This window comes from Pinus tabuliformis, chromosome 4_1 (genome assembly GCF_031772625.1).
Source record: "Pinus tabuliformis cultivar Carrire ecotype Pingquan chromosome 4_1, CPIR1, whole genome shotgun sequence".
Lineage (NCBI taxonomy): Eukaryota > Viridiplantae > Streptophyta > Pinopsida > Pinales > Pinaceae > Pinus > Pinus tabuliformis.
The window spans coordinates 75,210,816-75,235,162 of record NC_142303.1 but is presented as its reverse complement, the minus strand read 5'-3'; the positions used below and the strand labels follow the sequence as shown (position 1 = coordinate 75,235,162).

Sequence of the window (24,347 nt, the reverse complement as noted above, 5' to 3'; positions counted from 1 at the left end):
GGCCTGACATGGTGCGGTGAGCGTGGAATGCACTGTTGAATGTGAGCTTCGGTTTCCTTGCACTGTTGTGACAAACAATTTTTCCTCTCGCCACTCTGAATGAGGGTTCCCCCCGATACATTTTAGCAAAGATAGGATTGCAGATGCCCTCCTGTTCAAACTCATCAACCTCGGCCAACTGGTTCTGATCAAGCCAGCTGATGGCACCATTAATAGCCTCCTCGATCTTGGATTTGTCTGCCGGATCTAATTTACCAGCAAACTTCTTGTCTCGGATGGTGTTTCGCATATTGTATGCATAGTTCTCGAGGGGAAACGACAGTCTTTCCATATCCTCATTAATCAGTCGGTTTGTCTTTCCATATCCTTGCAAATTGCAAAAGAGCTTTCCTTCCTGGAGAACTGGATTCACGCCTCTGTGGATAAGGATACGACCCTTATTCCTTCTTTGTTTTCTGATTGCATCTGATTTTCTTTTGTTTCTCCACTGGTGAATTAACGGGACTGCTTTCATTGAGGTTACCCGCATTCATCCAAGATTCGGGGTTGCCAATTTCATGGCAGCTCGTGGACTTCGGCATTTCGGAGGGCGGCCGTTTCTTTCCCTCAAGTGGGGCACCACGTTTTTAAGTGGGTCTGCCATGGCCATGCCGTTCTAAGCAGTGGACGGCCTGCATTTATTTCATTAGTTTTTTCATTTAAATGCGCACTGTCATGGTTATGCGCTGTTGAATATGCTGCTCCATTTGATCGTGAACAAGTCCAGAAAGGATTGGCTGAGTATACACTGAAGTTAAGTTCAGCATCAACTGACCTTGAGAAGGCAGAAGCTCAAATTGGGGTTGAATTTCACAGTTCACTAAATGCAGTCCTTTCAGGATGAATCATGGATTCATGATTTAAATTCTGGTTGTTTTGTTTGATAGTCAGATTTCACTGTTATATGATGAACCACAGTAATGCTTAGAAGTTAGAAGCTTTGGGTTGCTTTGTGTGAGCACCTTTGGCATGCTCTAAGTGGATACACTCCGAAATCCAGATTTGGAAAGCTTCTCAAAATGGTAATGTTGTAGTATTGCGCCGTCTCTATAAACAGTTTTTCAAAGCATTGCGCTGTTTTTTCAAAGTGTTCATATATATCATTCAAGGCAGTTTTCAAAGCATTCAAGTTATATCAGTCAGGGTGTTTTATATATCAAAACATTTGTAGTGTTGCATAATATATGGATTATTGAAGTGATATATTGATGAAGTGAAGTGATCCCTTGCGCATTTGCATAATATATTGATATATTGAAGTGATATATTATAGAATGAAGTGATATATTGAAGTGATCCATTGCGCATTTTTCAAAACATAGTAGTATTGCAGTGATATGTACAATGAAATGCTGATGTTTTTAGCAAATATCAGAAGGATTTGAAGGCTGTAACGTAAGGATTTTTTTTATCAGCAGAAGTATTTTTTTTTACAGAATGCATTCAATCATCTCTATGGTCGGAATAGTTCTCACTGGAAAGGAGAACTATTCTGAATGGTCTCGGATGGTAAAACACACCCTCATCTACAATGAGTTGTGGAAGGGAGTGTGTGTCGGAGAAGAAGACAAAGACCCTGTGCAGCCTACATCAGATAAAGAACTTGTCATTTGGGAAAACAAGAACAGCAAAGCCTATGCATTGATCGCAGCATCTATAAATGAAGAAGTAAGTCGTCATATTTCATCCTATTCCACTGCCTTTGAAGCTTTACAAAAGCTGAAAGAACTCTATGATTCACATTCTGCACTTGAAGTTGTTCAGCTCATGATTAAACTCTTCACTCTTGAACTGAAAAATAATGATCCCCTTGCTCTTGCATCTGAAATAAAGTCTATAATGCATGATATTAAATCCACTAAGGTTGAGCTGGATATCTCTCTTATTGCCTTTCTCAAAGCACTCTATCCTACCTACTCCAATTATCTTGAGTCTTTACAAGCAAATGGAAATCTTAAAGACATAACCTTTGAGTCTCTTGTGAAAAAGTTTGCTGAAAGAGAGAAAGCCTTTGGAAAGAAAACAGTCCCTGAATCTTCTAAAGAGACTGTTTGCCTTGCTCATAAAGAAAAGCATCCTGCTCAAGATTCTACAAGAGGAAGAGGCGGACGAAGAGGAAGAGGAAGATACTTCAGAGGCAGGGGGGGCAAACATTCTCAAGCAGAAAAGGCAGATCTGCATTGCATTCGCTGCAAACGAAATGGATCACATATTGCTTCTACATGCAAGCTACCATGGGACAAAATTGAGCAGAGAAGAAATCAGTAGAAAGGTAAAACTGATGACACAGACAAAGGTAAAGCACCTGAATCCGCTCACTATATTGAGGCACAATGTAACATTGGAGTAAATGAAGATTTGTTTAATGCTTCACTTGCTTCTTCGAAAAATGACTGGTTGCTTGATTCAGGAGCAACCTGTCATATGACTCATAGGAAAGATTTTTTTGAAGATTTCACTGACAATGTTGATGGAGCAGTATACTTTGCAGATCAGTCAAAAATCAAGCCATCAGGGCTTGGCACAATCAGGCTTAAACTGCCTGGTCTTCCAGACTTTCTTCTGGATCATGTTCTATATCTCCCACAGCTCAAGAGAAACTTGCTGTCCCTGGTCCACATCCGCCAGCAAGGTCACTCCATTCACATGTTTGATGGAAAGCTTGAGGTAAGAAAGGCATCTGACCACTCACTTGTCATGAGGGGTATAGAAGAAGAAAGACTTCTTAAACTGCAAGGAACCTCTGCTCATGCACAACATTTCTCATATATTTCTCATCATGAAGAAGGTACACTTCCATCAAGTTTATTATGGCATGCTAAATTTGGACATTTAAACTATGATAGTCTCCGCTTGTTGAAGAAAAATGGTGTTGCTGGTTTGCCTACAATTCCTAGAAAACATAAGCAATGTGATGCTTGCATTCTAGGAAAGCATAGCAAACAGTCTTTTCATGATTCACATTCAAGAGCACATAGGAAGCTTGAACTCATTCATTCAGATTTATGTGGTCCAATGCTTGTTCCTTCTGCAAATGGAAATAAATATATCATGACATTTATTGATGATTACACCAGAATGTGTTGGGTTTATTTATTGAAGAACAAATCTGATGCTTTTCAAACATTCAAGAATTTTCATAAGTGGATTGAAAATGATGCACAATCTCATATTGGGTCTATTCGCACTGATAATGGAAAAGAATATACATCAAATGAATTTGAAAACTATCTTCGCCAACATGGGATTAAACATCAAACAACTGTGCCTTATAATCCTCAATAGAATGGTGTAGCTGAAAGAATGAACAGAACAATCTTGAATATGGTACGATCCATGCTTTTCTTCAAAAATGTAAAGATAATGTTTTGGGCTGATGCTGTTCTATGTGCTGCATATATAAAGAATAGATGTCCATCTAGTGCTATAAGAAACAAGACTCCTTATGAATTGTGGTATGGACATGTTCCTTCGGTAAAACATCTCAGGATTTTTGGTTCCACCTGTTATGCTTTAATACCAAAGGTACATAGAAACAAACTTGGTGCTAGAAGTCGTAAGTGTATCTTCCTGGGGTATTCAAACACATCTAAAGCATACCGCCTCTATGATGAAGTAAATAAAAAGTTTGTTGTATCTAGAGATGTCATTTTTCTTGAATCATCCAAATCTGACAGTGTTGTTGAGCGGCAACTTGATCGCTTGGATAGATTCACAAAACCGAAATCATTTCAAGAGTTTGATAATCAGATTCCACATCTTGAAGGGGGGATTCCTATACTAGATCAACATGTGGAATCTTCTTCTGAAGAACAATCTCCCTTGCATGAAACTCCAACACCGGATGATCCTTTAAGTGATGTAATTGATAGAATTGGGAGACTCAATCTTGATTCAGTCCCAACTCAATCAACAGAGCAGCCTGGACCATCTCAGAAAGGTCCCCCAAAGTGGCTGACAAAGACACTTGAAAGTGTTCATCCTGATGAAATTGGAAAAACAGGAACCAGAAATACAAACCGACAAGATGGAGGTGATGTAGATGACTCTAATTCACCTGTTGATATGGATGTTACTTATGATTGTGAATTGAACTTGTCTACAGATTTTGAACCAACTTCCTTCAAAGAAGCTGCTTCTCATGATGAATGGAAAGAAGCGATGCAGAAGGAGTATGATGCCCTCATAAAGAATGGCACTTGGAAGCTGGTTGATCCTCCATTTGGAACCAAACCAATTGGCTGCAAGTGGGTCTACAAGAACAAGTACAAAGCTGATGGCTCACTTGACAAGCACAAAGCTAGGCTTGTGGCAAAAGGTTTTGCACAGAAGGAAGGGGTCGATTATGAGGAAACTTTTGCCCCCACAGCAAAATGGGCCACCATCCGGACACTCTTTGCACTAGCTGCCCAGAACGGTTGGAAAGTCCATCAAATGGATGTAAAAACTGCATTCTTGAATGGAGATCTAAAAGAGAATGTTTTTATGTCCCAGCCTGAAGGATTTGCTGTGAAAGGACATGAACATAAAGTATGCAAACTTGTGAAGTCCTTGTATGGCCTCAAACAAGAACCACGATCCTGGTATGAAAAACTAACTGAGCATCTTCTGAAACTCAACTTCAAACATTTTGATCTTGATGATGCAACTTTATTTGTCAAGAAAGTTGGCAAAACAGTTGTATATCTTGTGGTATATGTAGATGATCTTTTAATGACAGGGAACAATGAAAGCTATATTGCATCCATAAAGAAAGAATTAGGAAAAAGTTTTGAAATGACTGATTTGGGCTATGTTCATTACTATCTTGGCATTGAAGTAACCCAACATCCAAAATCCGTATTTCTTTCTCAAAAGAAATACATTGGAGACTTGTTAAACAGATTTGGCATGACAGAGTGCAATCCTCATTCTACTCCAATGGAACAAAACTTGAAGATCACATCTATTGAAGGAAAGGAATTTGAGGATGCAACAAAGTATAGACAGCTTGTAGGAAGTCTCATCTACCTCACTACTACCAGACCAGCCATTTCATTTGTTGTTGGAATCCTCTCCAGGTTTATGCAAAAGCCTTGTGAGGGACATTGGTCTGCTGCAAAAAGAGTTCTAAGGTACTTGAAGGGAACTCAAAACCTTGGAATCAAGTATACATAGGTGGACGACTTCAACTTGATTGGATACTCTGATTCAGACTTCGATGGAGACAAAGAGACTGGGGTATCTACTTCAGGATATGCTATGAGTCTTGGATCAGGAGCTATCTCCTGGAGATCACGCAAACAATCAGTTCCAGCAGATTCCACAACAGAAGCAGAATACGTGGCAGTAGCTGAAGCAACGAAAGAAATTGTGTGGCTCAGGAAAATTCTTGAAGATTTGCAGGTAAAACAAGTACAATCAACTCCACTCATGATTGATAACACCTCTGCAATAAAGTTGGCCAAGAACCCAAAGTTCCACGATCGTACTAAGCACATCAATACTAAATATCATCTGATCCGACATCATGTTGAGGCCAAAACAATCCATCTCCGTCATTGTTCCACAAACGAGCAAATTGCAGACATCTTCACCAAAGCGCTTGGAAGAGAAAAGCTTGAAAGATTCAGAACGATGCTTGGAATCACCAACATCCCTTCAGATTAAGGGGGGGAATGTTGACACCTAATCCTCAACGGATGGGTGAACTGGAACGCGATCAGTCATCAAGAAGATGAACTGATCCGTCCTATTTCTGTATATAAATGATAGTTAGCTAATGAATTAATGCAATCAGTTTTTCTTCCGCTCATTCTGGAGTTACCCTGGCCTGACATAAGTTACTTCAAAGGAATAAATCACACACTCAGAAACTGGGTAACTTATCAGTCAAGGGTTCGGCAGCAATAGCCCATCCCTTTGGAAACTGATGGAAAGAAAATTAGAGCATGGACCACGGGTCTAGGAGCTAGACAGTAAATGTCGAGGCTCACTACAGCCACATATCGTCTCTCACACCAAAACAACAAATGCGAGTAAATGAAACGACAGATAGAAAAATGGAATAGCAAACAAGAAATCGAACAGCAAATCTAGAATGGAACAACAATGATAAAATGGAATAGTAATTCTGAAATGGAACAGCAATCAAACAACTAAGTCTCGCGAGTAGTAATCAAACTTAATCTACTAACTCAAATGCACTCATCGTAATCAAACAACAATCTTTCATTCTTAAGGCAAATCAAGCAGAACACACTAATAGAACAACACTAATTACTGATAAGTTATGGAACAGCGCTTGGAAATCATATACACGCACAACACGCTTGAAGAGTAATCTGATCTAGCATCAATCTTAATTAACAGGAATACGACTGTGTTTCAAAATGGAACAACATTACTCCTGAATCCAACAATCGTAAAGAACACAACTTTTGGATAAATTCTATAACATGAATGTACAGCACAAAAGCTCTGTAACAGAACAGTAATAATATTCGGTCAAGATCAATAACATTCAATCAACTCTGAAAGGATCAGTAATATAATGCAGAATCAATACAACAGTTCTGTCTGTAAAAACCTTAATGGATTAATCTTAACAGAGCATGTGATGTCAACTTATAAAGCATATCAGATTACCAAATAACGACGATAAGCAAACCATGCAGAAATCAAATCGTAGTGATACAGAAGCAAGTGTCCTCTGGGCCGGGCCCTTAGCCTCCAAGGGTACACCGCTTTAAGTTAATCCAGACGCAGAGATAAGATAATCACCAAGTTTATATTAATGCATAAAACAAAAGTACAATGAACCAGTTCTCAACGAGACTCGATGATCAAAGTTTGATCTTTAACAGAAAATTACATAAAAGCATAATCCCCCAAAGCTAACAGTGTTGTCCCTTTATATAAGGGTGACGGCGGAGATGTCTAAGTAACAAGATAGATAAAGCAACGATCCCTCAGGATCAAAGATCCTGAGGGATTCGCCAAACTGTTAATCCTTAATCATTTCTTTTCTCCTCCGCCGAGCTGGTGTCTTCTCCTCCTTTTCTGGGCCGGTTTGCTTTGATCTGCTTAGCCTTGTTTGCACTCGGTCCCCCGTCAAAGGGACAACAGTTACCCTGTTCTTGTCTTTTTCTTTGGAACAACAACTCCTCGTTTTCACCCTTTCCTACACAGGAGAATGACAATTATCAACGGTTAAGTCTTGCATATTAATCTCACATGTTTTGTTATAATTCTTTATTGTTTTCCAAGTTCATGATGCAAAAAGGTTCACAAGTTCCACTGAAAAGCCACTGAAATGATCATCAAAAACATACCTTTTTAGTACTCCACATAGATAAGACCGAGTTTCACCTTCACTAGACTCGTTAAAACATCAAATAGTGATGGATTCACCCTAAGGGTGAAATTATACAACAAACATATGTTATCCTTCTCAAGCTTGATAAAAATAAAGAGGTACTGGTCAACAATGATTGGGGAAAATGGAAAAAGGGGAAAACCACTTTATGGTAGCAGGTCGCTCTTGAACATGACACTTTCACTCCATCACTGTGACTATATGGGTTGGGTTATTAGCTTGATGGTTATCATATCGTTGGTCTATCATACCATCCATCACTTTGTTTTAGGTCAATGCTACCAATTCAGTTTAGTGTCGCCGACATGTTTAAGAGAAGTCATTCAGTCAAAATCCATCTTTTGCAATGCCATAAACTTTCATTTTCATGACCGCCATTCCTAAACCTTGTGTCGTCAGTCAAATTCCATCTCTAAAATCACTACACTCATTTCTTGTCATTGATGTGGGATACATCAAGGCCCTCCTGGTACAAGTCACTTCTTGTCGACATCAACTCATTATCCAAGAAGTTGACTTAGAAACACCCATTCAGTACTTGAGGCTTGCATACATCAATGGCCGGTTTCTCACTTTCGGCGATAGGCATACATAAATGGCCTTCGACCAAAAGACTTTGTATGATGTTCGACATCAAATCATCCATTCACACCATGCAGAATGTACTACAGTACCTTGAGGATCATTATCATTATAAATGATTTCTCTCGCATCTGTTAACAACTTACATCATCGGCTGGTAATCAGATGGTGTCTTCCCATGTTTGACTTCAGGTCACATATTCACATGGTTAGACTCATACTTGAGCAAATGGTTGAATGAGATTGAAGACCCCAAATCTAGTTTCATCCATCTGGGTTGCAATATAAGGAGTACTAAATCATATGTACAATGGCTTTACATTGATAGTCATTCTAATAATGGGTCTATATCTGTAGACAACTATTTATGTACATGTAATGAAAGTTTATAAGCTAATCATGGGTATGCCTTCCCTCAGCAATCATGTAAAATCAAATATCATGATATATATATTGTAATTGATGCAGGTCACCTTCCACTTCGATACCTCCTCATCACATCGTAAAGAATTTCATTCGACATTGGTATTTTTCCGACTTCATGCTTTAGGGGGCAATTGTTATAGATCCATTTGGGCACATCAAATCCCAACATTCAGGTCAGTGTTTTAGGGCTCATCAAACCCTAAATTTAGTTGTTTCATCCCCTAAACAAGTCAACCCTATGAATGCCTCCTTCCCAGACAGTGTCATGACTTCAAGACATCCGGAAATTGCCTCTAGAGGGACCAGCGCAGGTAAGCCCTTATGAAGGTGCACTGCAGAGCAGTTAAGTCCACTGCCAGGGTGCTCTGAAGGGCATTTATGCTTCCTTTCACCTGTGCTGGGCAAGAATGAGTGAAATTCACATAGGGTTTGGGGAATATTCTTATCTTTTGGATTCATCTAGAAGTTTCCCTATCTTATCAACTCTGATAAGCTTGAAAATGGATGAGGAATGAGTTAAGGGGCATCCCATCCTCTCATCCCTTCCTCCATGGAACTAATTCTAAGTATGGAAGGCCATTCAATGTCACCATTAATGACAAAACCCCCTTCATCTTCCTATAAATTGACCACTTATCTAAGTGATCAGGGGCTATTTGGATTATGTTGAATTGTAAGGAGATAATGCTGCTATGAGACTCGACTTTGGAGAAAATGATGTGATGCCACAAGCTTGTCTTGCTTTTGATGTGATGTGGATGGGATACAAGCTGAAAGAATGACTTTGAATCAGACACAGATGGTTGTAATTCCTTCTTCTATCTAATAAAGTGTTTGAACCTTTTTCCATATGTTGTGTTATTTCATAATGCTTATATGTATGGATTGCTTCTGATTCCTTTCGTTTATATTCAATGGATCGTATGCTTTGATCGGTTTTTGTCTTCTGTTGTGTTTACAGGGTACTTCTCAAGCAGATTCAGTACGGGAAGGAGCGATGGAATCAATACAAGGGATACGATAGGAAAGCGGAACTATAGGTAGGCATTCTATCCTCTTTTCTTATCTATTGCTTATAGGAAAAGTCTAAAACACTTTAAACTATTTTTCTAGGCACAACTACTTGTTTGGTGAATTAGTGTTTATCCGTAGATGCTAAATTCTCCAAAACAGTTTGGCAAGAGATATTCTGTGGGAAGATATTACTGAAGCAATTAAGGATATCTAGCCCTATATCAAGATAGTGTTTGATCAAAAATACCTCTTAGAGAAAGCTCAGGAAGCTATTGAAACTATTTCTAAACAACTTGAGGATATGCCAGAAATTGCTTCTGATATAATCAAGTTCCTCAACTCTAAAGACAACTATGAGCTTGAAGAATTAGGGATAAATGATAGGGAAACAACTATTCTGGAAGTAAAGAAGATCATAACCAAGAAGAACCTCATCCTTTAGTTGGAAGAAAAGTGCAACAATGTGAATACAATAGTTCAACATTTTTTCAGTATGATTGAACCCTTGACCAGCAAGGGTTTGCCCTTTATGCTTGTAATTAACGAAAAATTAATGCCTATTGAGGATTATGTTCGAAAGATTACAGAGGTAGGCACCAATGCAGCTTCAGTGTCAAACATAAGAGGTGCAGCAACACCAAGAGTGGTGCTAAATGCACTCAGGGACACCTTCTTCATTTTAGATGAGATTAGGCATATATTTCTAGTAAAACCCACTTTCACGAAGTATACAAAGATGGATGAAATTTACAGAAGGGTAACCAAAATATCTATCCTAGATAAGAAGCGCTGGGAAGTATTAACTGATTTACTGGACTAGAGGGTGATCAAACAACATTCAACCTTTACAGGAACAATCATCACAAGTTCAAAAGTTTTCAATTTTTTCAACAACAGTCATCAAACAGTTCAGCACCAAAATAGTGCCAGATCAACTAGCAGTTTATATTCCTGATTTTGTAATTATCTATTTTTGTAAAATAGTTTAAGATATTTTCTCAATTCTCAAATTGTATAAATAACTCTCTTTCACGAGTTTTTAATGGTTTCACCCTTGAAGAGGAATTTCTAAGTATTGAATGTACTTGACTTTTCTGAATCATTAATACAAAAGCAAATGGATTCTGAATTCTAATTCATACAGTTTCGTTTTTTTGTAAGTTTTCCTAGTTTTATTTCACAGTGTTTTCTTCATGTTCTTATGTTTTACAAAGATAACCAGGTAGGAGTAATTGTGTTTCAGTTATTCTTATAATCTTCTGAAGTGATCATTTATAAAGAGAATGAATTACATAAACTGTTTGTTTTATTAATTCCCTCTAAGTCATAATATAATCAGCATCTGTTGTAAGCTTAAGCATATTTTGTTAAACCTTCTGAACATAGTTTAAAGATTTTACTTATGATTATTTAATCTTCAATTTGAAGACTGTGATAGTCATACCACCTCTCTATTTCTTCTCACCACTATGCAATGATCCAGGTGGCTCCAGAGACACACAAGACAAAGAGGTGTTATGAATGCTCGAAAATCAAAGTTCTTAGAATGACTTCGACCCAGGACTAGAGCATAGATCTCATCATCTTGATCACGGAGGTGCAAATGGTTCGTCAATCCGAGCTTGTATGAGGGAGAACGAGCCAGTCAAAGTTTCGGTCAAAGTTGGGCTATGGGCTAGGTTTAAGTGTCCTACAATTTGACTGACCCCGAGGCATGAAACCTAGCTCCTGAAATCGGTCGAAATTGCAGCCTTGTTAATTTTCCCAATGACCATTATTTTCTAAAAATTTAAAATTGACCTTGTATTTATAGAAACCAAAAAAAATTTATTAATATGGTAGCGGGCCACCACCCCGCCACCCCAATGTATCATAAAAAATTCAAAATTTTTGGGCCGATGGGCCATCGCCCCCGACGGCCCTCCCGCAACCACCTTAAAAAAAAAATTAAATCAAGTTTGGCTCCGCGACCATCACCCCGCCGAGCCCCCCGACAACCATACAACACCATGTATTAATGGGGGTGGGCACAGGCCACCTCCGGTGGACCTGGCCCAGACCCCAATACACCTCAATAATGCCAGCACATGGAGTATGGACCAGTGGGGGTCGAACCTGCTCGGCCCACGTGGCCAGCCCCCAAGCAGGTGGCCCCAAAAATATTATGCGCCCAACCTAAATAGTATACGACCTTTACACAACGCACGGGGATTATGGGGGCGGGCCGCCCAATGCAGACCTAACCCCCCCCCCCCCATTTTATGTATGTTAGTTTTTTTAAATCGATCATGTGGAAAAAAATAGGAGGGGCGAGGTTTGACCACCCGACCCCTCCTCAACCAAACCTATTTTTTACCATTACACCAACCACCCACATTGGGTTATCTGCTGGTAAAATTAATATAAACCCGCATTTTTCAGTGCACGGGGCCAGAGGAAGCAACCAGTAGTGGGCACACAAATCGAGGAGAATTAATTAATTTTTAATGTAGGAACCATGAATTTTGCAGGAGGGTTGAATTTTCACTTTGCTAGAATTTGACAAATTTTATATGGATTTAACACCTCTCATCACCATGAACGCAATGGCGTTGTCCATTTCTCCATCGGAGTCTTGCATTTTTGGCCATTTTCAGTATGCAGGTGGAACTATGATTGCTGCAAAAACAAGGAGCGGAACCATGATCCTTGAAATTTTCCCGAGGAGGTAATTTTTCTCCATGTCGGAATATAGTCAAGTTTATACTTGTTTTTCATGGTTTTCTACAAGGATCGCAATGGTGAGGTCAGATTTTCCATTTGAGTTGCAGATTTCCAGTCCACCCATGGAGCAGAATCTTTGAGGAATCTAGGGGGAATCTAAAAGATTCCTTGAGCCCCAGATTCTCAACTTCTCAGAATTCAGATTTTGGACAGTCAATTTTGCACTATTCAATGCCACAAATCTGATGGTATGTTCAGATTTCTCATTCTCTCATTCTATTCTTCAACCACTTTTCTAAGTGGAATGTAGGTGTCAGCATTCATGTGCGAGCAGTCATTCCCATGTGATTGATGTCGTGAGATCGATGGTCCGAGCAGCTTTAGCAATTTGACATCCGCTTCTTCAGATGGCCCCTGGTTGTGAGGTATAAGATGTGTTCATGTACTTCCTCTTTATGCATTGTGTTGCAGAGATCCTTGATTGATGTTGATGCAGGATCTTGTTTATTACATGTTTTCATGATTCCTTGCTTGATGTGATGCGGAATATTCTATGTGATGTACTTGCTGCCATGATTCGTCATGTTATGTGTTGAGATCCCTTGTTGTATGTTGATGGGATACTCATGTGTCGTCATGCATGCTTTGCATTAAGATCCCTTTTATGCCATGTTGGCGGGATGCTCATCATGCATGAGTTTTGTGTCATACTGATAGGAGTCTTTTGACCGACAGTTCTTGTAGTGGAACAACTCTTAGAACCACTCCTCCGTGAGGGCATTTTCCTTGTATGATAATGACATCACCTCTATGTACATCATCACTATTGACAACACTTAATGCAGTGACCTACACCATCCTGACACCGGGGCCTGGAGATGTAGTCCCTCCTGGACGAACTCTGTTATCAACGTATTATGTTTTCATGTGCTGATGATTGACATGTTCCTCTTGTTTACAACATGTAGATGTATTCATTAATATTCTTTTAAAAATGCAATTTAACACATCACGAAAGTAAAAGGTCTTGGAAGGGTCCTTCGTCACACCCGGACCTGGATCAAGTGGTGTCAGAGCGGTCTTTGCGTTGATGTGAATTGCAGCATGAACAATGGGATGTGCAGTGATAGAGGATGAAAGAGTGATGTACGATACCATGCTCAACATTTCCAAAAGAGTGGAAATCATGTATGAAACTCTACAGAAAGAGATAGAGGAAAAGGAGCGATTGCAGCTGCAGTTGCAAGCCACGGAAGAGGCCCTGGAAGAACTGAAGCAAAACAAACATAATCTTCAAACAGAGAACGTTGAATTGAAGATGCGTTTACATGAAGAGAAAGTGGATAAACAATGTTTGCTACGATAGTTGCAAACAAAGGATGAGGCCTTGGAAAAGTTGCAGCGAGACCCATGTGAGGTAAAAAGTAGTTGTCCATCTTAATGTATATTTCCTGACGATGATTTCGCTATTTTTGAAAATCACACCACAGGAATTGGCTCCAAACTGTTGAAGAAAATTGGGTATGAAGGAAAAGGCTTGGGCGTTAATCACCAAGGCATTGTCAATCCCATTAAAGTAGAGGAATTACCGTGTCGAACAGGACTTGGGTATGTCAGAAAGGAAGTCGAGGAATGCTCTGAGACAGCTAGTGAACCACCAACAATAGATGACGAGAAACCCTCATCAGTTCTTTCCAAATCGAAATAAGAGGTAAAAGATGTTGATTTCCTTTCAGTTTCGTCTTCACATAGTATGAGTTCTGTTGGAGATTTGGAGATCCCAATTACAGGGACAAACATGAGGCTCCTTACAAGGATGAGGCACAAGGAGAAAGAAGAATTTGGTGTTAATAACCAAGGCACGACTTAACCATTGGAGGTTGTGCAGAGGCCTCAATTTGCAAGCTCGAGATACACTAAAGGAGAATGCTTGAAGGTGTTAGATTCATCTGAGACATCGTCAAAATCGTCGAGGAAAGAGAAAACATCCCCATCATCCCACGGTAGTGCCCATTGCAGGGAGAGAGATGAGGCAAGCTCTCATTGCCATACTGACATCAGAGATAGCAAGGGAAGGTATAACCACTTTCGATCTTCGAATGTTCATTTTGATTAGGATCATGTTGATAATAATGAATGAAAAACATGGCATCGAAAAACATGCACATTTTTTGGATTACATAACCATACATTTTCTAAGTGTTGGAAAAGAATGGTAGCACACAAAAGGATGAGGCGTGAAAGACCCTCTCAACAGCATGGAAAGAAACAGGTTAAGCAAATATGGAGGAAGAAAACCTAGCCATCATTGCGACAGAAGTGGCCATCAATGAACAACATGTTGGAGGCTCCATCCAGAGCAAAGCCTTAAAGACAAAGCGTTGGTGTATGAACCAGGTGAAGCAGTTGTTCGACAAGCAAAACCACCACAAGGAGGTGACCCATTCACATTGATAAGTGAAAAATGATTTCTAGAAATGTTGTCGTTTCATGGTCGTTCTTTTGTAAATAATTTGTTGCATTTTAAAATGTAAAAGTGATGATGTGTTTTCCATCACTTGTTCAACAACAATGATGTCTGGCCTTATTTGGTGTCGCATGCTATACTCTAAAAGTGATGTTATGTTTCCATCACTTGTCAAAACGATAGTGTTTGGCCTTATGTATGTAAATCATGTGTTGCAGTGATGATGTGTTTTCCATCACTTGTTGAAGCAACCATGATAGGTTGGCCTTGTTGTCATAGCCAGGGTATTGCATCCATCTTGTTATTAACTTGAACACCGAGTATGTGTTATAAACTTGTGGCAAGTGTGGAACGTTTGGGTCATTAGTTGGTCATGTCAATCAAGCATGTAATTTGCAAACAATGTACTACAGGTTGTAGAGGTAGCAGGTGTTTGCTCGTCGCTTAAAGCTCCGAAGAACAAAGGTGAAGGAGATGGAAGCAAGACCTTTTCATGACACTTGTGATGCAGACAAGGTACAAAGAAGTTGCAGGTTATTGTTCATGCTTTTGGAGGACCAAAAGTTCCTCAGTGGGGAGGATTGATCCAAGTGGCTCCAGAGACACACAGGACAAAGAGGGGTTATGAATGCTTGAAAATCAAAGTGCTTAGAATGACTTCGACCCAGGACCAGAGCATAGATCTCGTGGTCTTGATCATGGAGGTGCGAACGGTTCGTCAATCCGAGCTCGTATGAGGGAGAACAAGCCAGTCAAAGTTTCAGTCAAAGTTGGGTTGTGGGCCAGGTTTAAGTGTCCTACAATTTGACTGACTTTGAGGCATGAAACCTAGCTCCCGAAATTGGTCGAGATTGCGGCCTCATTAATTTGCCCAATGACCCTTGTTTTCTAAAAATTTAAAATTGACCCCCTCTTTATAAAAACCAAAAAAACATTATTAATATGGTGGTGGGCCACCACCCCCGCCACCCCCAAATGTATCATAACAAATTCAAAATTTTTGGGCTGACGAGCCATCACCCTCGCCGACCCTCCCACAACCACCTTAAGAAAAAAATTTAAATCAAGTTTGGTTTCGCAGCCATCACCCCGCCAAGCCCTCCCACAACCATACAACACCCATGTATTAATGGGGGTGGGCATGGGCCACCTTCGGTGGACCCGGCCCACACTCCAATACACCTCAACAAATGCCAGCAAATGGAGTACGAGATTGGCAGGTGTCGAACCCGCCTGGCCCATGTGGCCGCCCCCAAGCAGGCGACCCAAAAAATATTATGCGCCCAACCTAAATAGTATACGACCTTTACACATCGCGCAGGGATTATGGAGGTGGGCCACCCAATGCGGACCTGACCCCCCTCATTTTATGTATGTTAGTTTTTTTAAATCGATCATGTGGAAAAAAATAGGAGGGGCGGGGTTTGACCACCCGGCCCCTCCTCAACCAAACCTATTTTTCACCATTACACCAACCACCCACATTAGGTTATTTGTCGATAAAATTAATATAAACCCACATTTCTTCAGTGCACGGGGGAAGAGGGAGGAACCAGGAGCAAGCACACAAATCGAGGCGAATTAATTATTTTTTAATGCAGGGCCCATGAATTTTGCAGGACGGCTGAATTTTCACTTTGTCAGAATTTGACAAATTTTATATGGATTCAACACCTCTCGTCGCCACGAACATAACGACGTTGTCCTTTTCTCCATTAGAGTCCTACATTTTCCATCAATTTTCAGTATGCAGGTGGAACCATGATTGCTGCAAAAACAGGGAGCGGAACCATGATCCTTGAAATTTTCCCGAGGAGGTAATTTTTCTCCATGTCGGAATATAGTCAAGTTTATACTTGTTTTCCACGGTTTTCTACAAGGATCACAATGGCAAGGTCAGATTTTCCATTTGAGTTGCAGATTTCCAGTCCACCCATGGTGTAGAATCTTTGAGGAATCTAGGGGGAATCTAAAAGATTCCTTGAGCCCTAGATTCTCAACTTCTCAGAATTCAGATTTTGGACAGTTGATTTTGCACTATTTTACACCACAAATCTGATGGCATGTTTAGATTTCTCATTCTCTCATTCTATTCTTCAGCCACTTTTCTAAGTGGAACGCAGGTGTCAGCATTCATGTGTGAGCAGTCATTCCCATGCGATTGATGTCGTGAGATCGATGGTCTAAGCAGCTTCAGGAGTTTGACATCCGCTTCTTCAGATGGCCCCTAGTTGTGAGGTATATGATGTGTTCATGTACTTCTTCTTTATGCATTGTGCTGTACAGATCCTTGATTGATGTTGATACAGGATCTTGTTTAATACATGTTTTCATGATTCCTTACTTGATGTGATGCGGAATATTCTATGTGATGTACTTGCTGTTGTGATTCGTCATGTTATGTGTTGAGACCCCTTGTTGTATGTTGATGGGATTCTCATGTTGTCATCATGCATGTTTTGCATTGAGATCCCTTTTATGCCATGTTGGCGGGATGCTCATCATGCATGAGTTTTGTGTCATACTGATAGGAGTCTTTTGACTGAGAGTTCCTATAGTGGAACATATCTTAGAGCCACTCCTGCGTGAGGGAATTTTACTTGTACGATAACGACATCACCTCTATGTACATCATCACTATTGACAGCACTTAATGTAGCGGCCTACACCATCTTGACATCGGGGCCCAGAGACGTAGCCCCTCCTAGACGAACTCTGTTATCAATGTCTTATGTTTTCATGTGCTGATGATTGACATGTTCCTCTTCTTTACAGCATGCAGATGTATTCTTTAATGTTCTTTTAAAAATGCAATTTAACACATCACGAAAGTAAAAGGTCTTGGAAGGGTCCTTCGTCACACCCAAACTTGGATCATGCAAGCTATATCATTGTGTGAACTTCAATAGCAGCCCTCTGTTTTGATATTAATATTATTCAAAGGTTTAGGCCTCACTGTTTTAAATCTGTTTCCTACATTGGTCTTCCAAATTAAAACAAAACCCACAAAACAATTATCTTAGATGCCCTGGCATGATAGCTGACCATTATCATCTTAGAGATACAACACAAAAAACTCTTCAATCAGATCTATTCTAGCACTTTTAGTGAGATGGGATGGAATATACATTAGATGGATGTGAAGACAACATTCCTAAATGGTGTGATTGAGGAAGAGGTGTATATAGGCCTCACTGTTTTAAATTTGTTTCCTACATTGGTCTTCCAAATTAAAAAAAAACCCCCAAAACAATTATCTTAGATGCCCTGGCATGATAGTTGACCATTATCATCTCAGAGATACAACACAAGGAACTCTTCAATCAGATCTATTCTAGCACTTTTATCGAGATGGGATGGAATATACATTAGATGGATGTGAAGACAACATTCCTAAATGGTGTGATTGAGGAAGAGGTGTCTATTGAGCAGCCGGAAGGATTTGAGACCTTCAACAAAGAATAACATGTATGCATAATCAAGAGAGTGATGTATGGATTGAAGCAAGCACCCCGTGCTTGGTACACCAGGATTGACAAATATTTCACTAGGTTGGGCTTCACCAAAAGTGAAGTAGATGCAAACCTTTACCATATTTTGGTTGAAGATAAATTGTTGATTATAGTATTATATGTCAATTATTTAATTCTAACATGTGATGAGAAGTTGGTAAAATCTTGTAAAGAGTATCTTGCAAGAGAATTCGAGATAAAGGACCTGGAGCTCATGCATTATTTCCTTGGTATGGAAGTATGGAAAGGAGATCAGGAACTATTTGTCTCTCAGGGAAAGTATGCCAATGAGATACTGAAGAAGTTCCACATGGAGAGCAACAAACCCATGGAGACTCTTTTAGCAGGGAACTAGAGGAAGGATGATGCTACTTCAAGTGAAGTAGTGGAGGCTACTATTTACAGGCAGCTTGTGGGTTCACTTATGTATTTGGTGAACACACAACTGAACATATGTTTTGTAGTTAACCAGCTTAGTCAAGCAATGGTTAATCCATCCAAACTCTGTTGGAAGCCAACTAAATATGTGTTGAGATACCTTAGAGGCACCACTCAGTTTGGTATTTGGTACAGATGGGCAGAGGGAGTGAAGCTTCAAGGCTTCACATATGCAGATTAGGTAGGGAGTCCATCTGACAGAAAGAGAAAATAAGGGGAAATCTTTAGTATTGGGTAAACAACAGTATTTTGGTACATCAAGAAGCAAATATCAGTTGCACTAAGTTCGAGAGAAGTAGAGTACGTGGTTGTTAGTCAAACAGCTTGTGAGGCTATATGGATGAGGAAGATCCTTGTTGGGTTATTTGGTTAGCAGATGGATCCTACAGTGATTTACTGTGACAATATGAGTTGTATCAAACTCTTTGAGAATCCAGTTTTTCATGACCGTCCCAAGCATATCGACATCCGGTATCACCATATATGGGAATGTGTGCAGAGGAAAATCATGATGCTAGAGTACATTCCTACAGAGGAATGTGATGCAGATATTTTGACAAAGGCATTGTCAAGATGAAAATTTGAGTTTCATAGAGGTAGAATCGAGGTAGTAGATAATTCCTTTCTTGTTGAGAGGGAGTGTTGAAAATGCGACAAGAAAATCCTAATTTAATTTTGTCTTGAATTAAATTGGGAATAAAATTGTAATTCCACATCTCTTGACAACTTGTATTAGTTAACTAAGTTAATTTGACTTAGTTGGCTTAGTTAATTCGATTTGAGGGTCTAACTTGAGTCATGCAGAGCATCTCCTACATTATAAGAGCCCTGGTTGAGTTTATTTTGAGTTGTAATTAATTAATCCAGTTTAACTGAGTTAGAGTTAGTTAAACTAGTTCCAGCTATTGGAGAAACTAGTGGGAGGTCTAAAAACTAATGATTCACTCATAAATAACTCATGCATGTCAGATATGAGAGTTACCCAATTGAGATTAGAGTTCAAGGACACTGTACTATCAATTGTATAATCATCTAAATTGTACAAGTGGTGCATGCAGTCATAGGAAGGCCTATGAGGATTACGCAATTCCAATTGAGTAATTTCCCTAATTAATAGGGGGATAATTCCCAAGGAAACAATGCAAGGAAATAGGGACTTGGGAAAGAATAGAGTTGGTTAAATATTGTCTTGGGAAAGAATGGAGTTGGTTAAGAATATGTATTTGTTGTCATGGCGATAAAATACTGCTTTCCTATCATGCAAATAAGGATTACCCAAAATGATTCTTGAGATGTCAAGTGGAACTACATCTAACTCAACTTCATCAATGAACTTTTCAGTAATGGCGAACTTGAATAAAAACTTCCTTGTAACCTGTAAGTTTGCATTGTTAACTATCCAACCCAATGGATATGGCTTATGATGAGGTATAGTTTCAAGGTTTAGTTTTTTTACCAAGTCTTCTGAAATCAAGTTTGATTGTGACCCAGTATCAAATAATGCATCAATCTTTGTATTATTTGAAATCACTCTTACATGAAAAAACTCTATTCTTGACTCTTCATTCGGAGTGTTGTTTTGACTATGTGATGAACTAGTGCTTGCAACGGTTTCTTTTCCTTTTGTAACCATGGCTGAAATCTTGGTCTCATCACTAGAATCTGAACCAAGGTCATGTTGTGTGGTAGCGGTCGTCTTTTGTTTTCCCTTATTTTTTTGTTTCTTAGGCCTTAATTCGGGATGCAATTTCTAGCAGTGGGCTTCATCATGCCCCTCTTTGGAACAATGTTTTCATGTGATTTTCTCCCCTTCTTTCTTCACACTTGCATTCTTCTTTCCCTTCCATTTTCCACCCTTCTCTTTCTCCTTACCCTTGAATGGCTTCCTCTTACTACCCTCTTCCTAAATGTTCTTTCCTCTAGATTCAAGGTGCATGGCTTGGACACATACCTCAGCTAAATTGTTTGGATTGAACATAAGGATAGTATGTTTCAAATAGGAATGTAAACCCCCAATACATTTTAGCAGTGTATCTTGGGAATTAAGATTCACTCCTAACAACAAAGCCCTTTTCCTAAACTCCTGTGTATAATCCTGGATTGTTTAGCCTTTAAGCTGCCTAAAATTTTGCCAATTCATAATGGCTTTTTGCATATAGGCTAAAGGATAAAACTGTCTTTTAATTGCAGAAACAAATTCAACCCAAGTAATGCATATCTTACAATGGATTCACATTTCCTCTTGAGTGTTTTCTTCCCACCAGAATAATTCTACTCCTTCTAGCCTCAATGAAACCAACTGGATCTTTATGACATCTTCTTGAAGGTTTTGAATTTTGTAGTATACCTCCAACTGTCAAATCCAGTTGTCCAACTTTTCTACATTCACCTCTCTAATGTACATGGTAAGTTCGAATTTTATGTCCAATTTAAGTAAGGGAGTCTTTCCTTTTGGGGTTTTTGAATGAGTATGGGTAGTTTCAATGGTGGTAGTGGAAGATGATGCTGTGTGAGATGATGAAGATTATGAAGATGGTGGAGATGGAGGTGGCTTTCCACCATTCCCATTGGAATCCTTCTTCTCATCTTTTTTGTCCTCTGAGCTTCTTTCTCCATGTGGAGGCTTAGAACTCTCTCCAACCATTCTAGTGTTCCTCTCTTCATAGAGGACTTTAACCATCTCAATTAAAGTGAAGAAAGCTTTCTTGAATTCTTCCTCTTCTGAAGAAGGACCTTCAGGCTCTCTTTCTCGAGATTTAATGGCTATCGATTTAGGCTCAGAAATTGGTACTTCTTGTACCTCTTCAATCTCAGTGGAAGGCAAAACTTGAGGAGTTTCAAGTGCAGCTGGAATTCGAACTTTGGGTGGTGGATATTGTGGCCTTGTGGCTCTCCTTCTTTTGGGCATTACCTCAGGAGTTGCAACCAATAGCGTCCCTTCTCCTTTCTACAACTTTAACCTTGTAAGAATCACATTTTTGCAACCATTAAAACCCTAATTGCAAAAACTCAAGAAATCAAGCAATTCAACCTTTTCTTTGGTACCAACTTGATCTGTTTTTTATTGTTAGTTTATGTTGTGCTAATATTAATTATAGATTTCTAAACATATGCTTGCTTATTGCTTCTTGTACTAAGGTTTCATTAGTTGTTTGTGCATGTATTCAGGTAATTTCCTTAAGTTTAAAATGACATTCATGAGTAAATAGCTTCAAAAATAAATATTGAACAATAGACATTCAAAGTACAACAAACCATCAAAGAGACACTTTAATGTAGTGTTTTGATGGAGTTCACCCCTCCGGGGCTACATCTCCTTGGTCCAGCTTCCATGTCTTGGGCCTCTGTATTAGCTGAATGTGGAAAAATGTTGTTTTACAGAGCTCTATGGCTCTTGATATTGGAACCAATGTGTTCAAAATGTCCAAATTAGATAGGAACACCTCTTCGTAAGCTCAATTTGGTCGAAAATTGCATTCTCCATGACTCGGTCAGTGTTTTCCTAGAAAAGTTCCACTAAATCTGGAATGACTCCAGTTAGCGCTCTAAATGTGGAGGTAGGCTCGAAATTAGGGGCACCGCCAAAACCTTCGCTGTTTTAAACTCGGGCTTAGCTATTAGTTAAAATGTGCTTAATTAAATATAAGTCTGGATTATCGTTAATCTCATGATTAGTATTAACCAAAACCCCGATGGTTTTGGTGTATTGGTCACATTCCATATAAAACGTTAACGGTTTTGAACTTATCCGCCATACATAGCAATAAACGTGACCACCGGTGGTAGAGTGCATTCATATGTTGTGGTTACCTCACAAGTTTTGGAGCCCGCCGCTTAACAGTTTGGTGTTACAAATCGCGTTCACATGTTGAGACCACGAACAGTTGTGGAGTTGGTGTATTGGACTGTCTATCATGGTAAAATAAAATGTATGAAGTTAAGCTCAATTGCATTCACATGGGAGAAGACTGACCTGTGGGTTGGCCCTTCCCTAACTACCCAACTCCTAACCGTTAGTCTTTAAATTAATGCAAAGAACATACATGGTAAGAAACATGGTGTAGCGGAAGTGGTTAGGACTTGTGGATGGTATGTCGAAGGTCGTAGGTTTGACCGTGACCTCTACCATAAAATTTTGCTCCTCTGTTGAGACTGTCAAGGCCTTTCAGAGGTGCCATGTGGTAGCCTCTGGGCTTGCCACATGGCATTCTTTCATTGGCCCAAAACAAATGAATAGAAACGTGCCAACACACCACCTAAAACACAATGAAATGATGCCACTTGTCCATTTTTGATATGCCGTTGACCATCTTTGACCATGCATAGTCACTTTCCACATCATCAGTACGAACTACTGACTATGCAGCGACTGGGCATTTTTTTTAAATTTCGCCTGTTTAGCAAAGAGATCAGAACACAATAACTTTCTCATATGAACTCGGTTTGCGGTGAAACGAATTACATTAGGATTGTTTTTCCAAGATGGACATGGTCATTTAGGTTTTGAGTCATTCTAAGAACTTTGATTTTTGAGCTAAATACTAAGCACTTGATCACATGAGGTCCACATGCATATCATTTTTATTTTTATTTTCTAATTAAGATTTTATCATTTTACTAGTTGAATATCGTTGTTTCCATAATATATTGGTTTGTTGACAATGATGAACTGTGAAAGAGAAATAGATTTTGATAGTACTGGGCTTTTCAATTTTCAAGTTATAAATAAATTTTCTGATTGAAGTTAGGTTGTGTTGTTTCTTCACTTTGTAGCGAAACCCTTCTAGGCATCTCGATGATCTAAACAAATTGGGGGCTTTTAAATTTTGAATTTTGAAATGAATTTTATGATTAAAGCTAGGTTTTGTTGTTTCTTCGCTTTGCAGAGAAACCCTTCTAGACATCTGGATGATCTAAACAAAGATGAAATTGTAACAAAGACCTCAAATTTCCCTGCAAAAAAGAAACTATCTTACTTCACTTGTATTAACATACCATCCTTTGTACTTAGTGGTTGTCCACACAATTTTATATCATTTGAATGAATGGTTTTAGGTTATTATTTCCCAGAAAAAGCCATATATAGTTGCAAAAGATATTGACTTCAACATTGGTTACAACTTCTCTGGCACAACTCATGGAAATCTCACCAAATAGGGAGTTCACACTTTATACATTGGAGTTTTGCCAAGAGCTTTGTCCCTACACAGGTCAATGATGATTTTTGGCTATGCTTTTTATAATTTTGAGTATCAATCAAATGAATGGAAGGGATTTGGGATTAGGTTTTATCTTTAGGGTTAAAGTTTGTTAACTTGGGGATTTTTATTTTATGTGGACATTTAGGCCACTTCGTGATGACAACAAGGAGACTCAATTTGAAGAATTAGAGAAAATCCTAGTGTTATTACTACAACTCCCAACCATCCCATTCATCGTCTTGTTGAGGTAGACGAAATGTCTCTGAGAACCCTAGGATATGTTTCATTTGATGAGGCAAAATTTTTATTTGAGATGGGTTTTACAAAATAGCTGCGAAAAATACTTGCTCATTTAAGTGAGAATTGTCAAACCTTGTTTTTTTAGGGCGATTCTGGCGTGGAGGAGGGACTTTGAAACCCTGAAATTGTATGAGTTGATTTAGAGACTAGATTAGACTTAATTTCAAACTTGCATTCTTTACCATGTGACCTAAAGAGAAATGTGTTGCATTGCTCCATCCAATGAGACAGCAAATTGGTTTAAAGTAATAACTAATAATTTTTGTTGCGACAAAACATCATGTAGAATTCCTCAATGAATTATTTAA

At 39.1% G+C, this 24,347-nt stretch overlaps 1 pseudogene; it reads left to right on the top strand.

Annotated features, from left to right (window-relative positions):
* Positions 1-557: 557 nt before the first annotated feature.
* LOC149174222 (putative galacturonosyltransferase 7) overlaps positions 558-24,347 on the top strand; it is a 46,639-nt pseudogene continuing 22,849 nt past the window's right edge.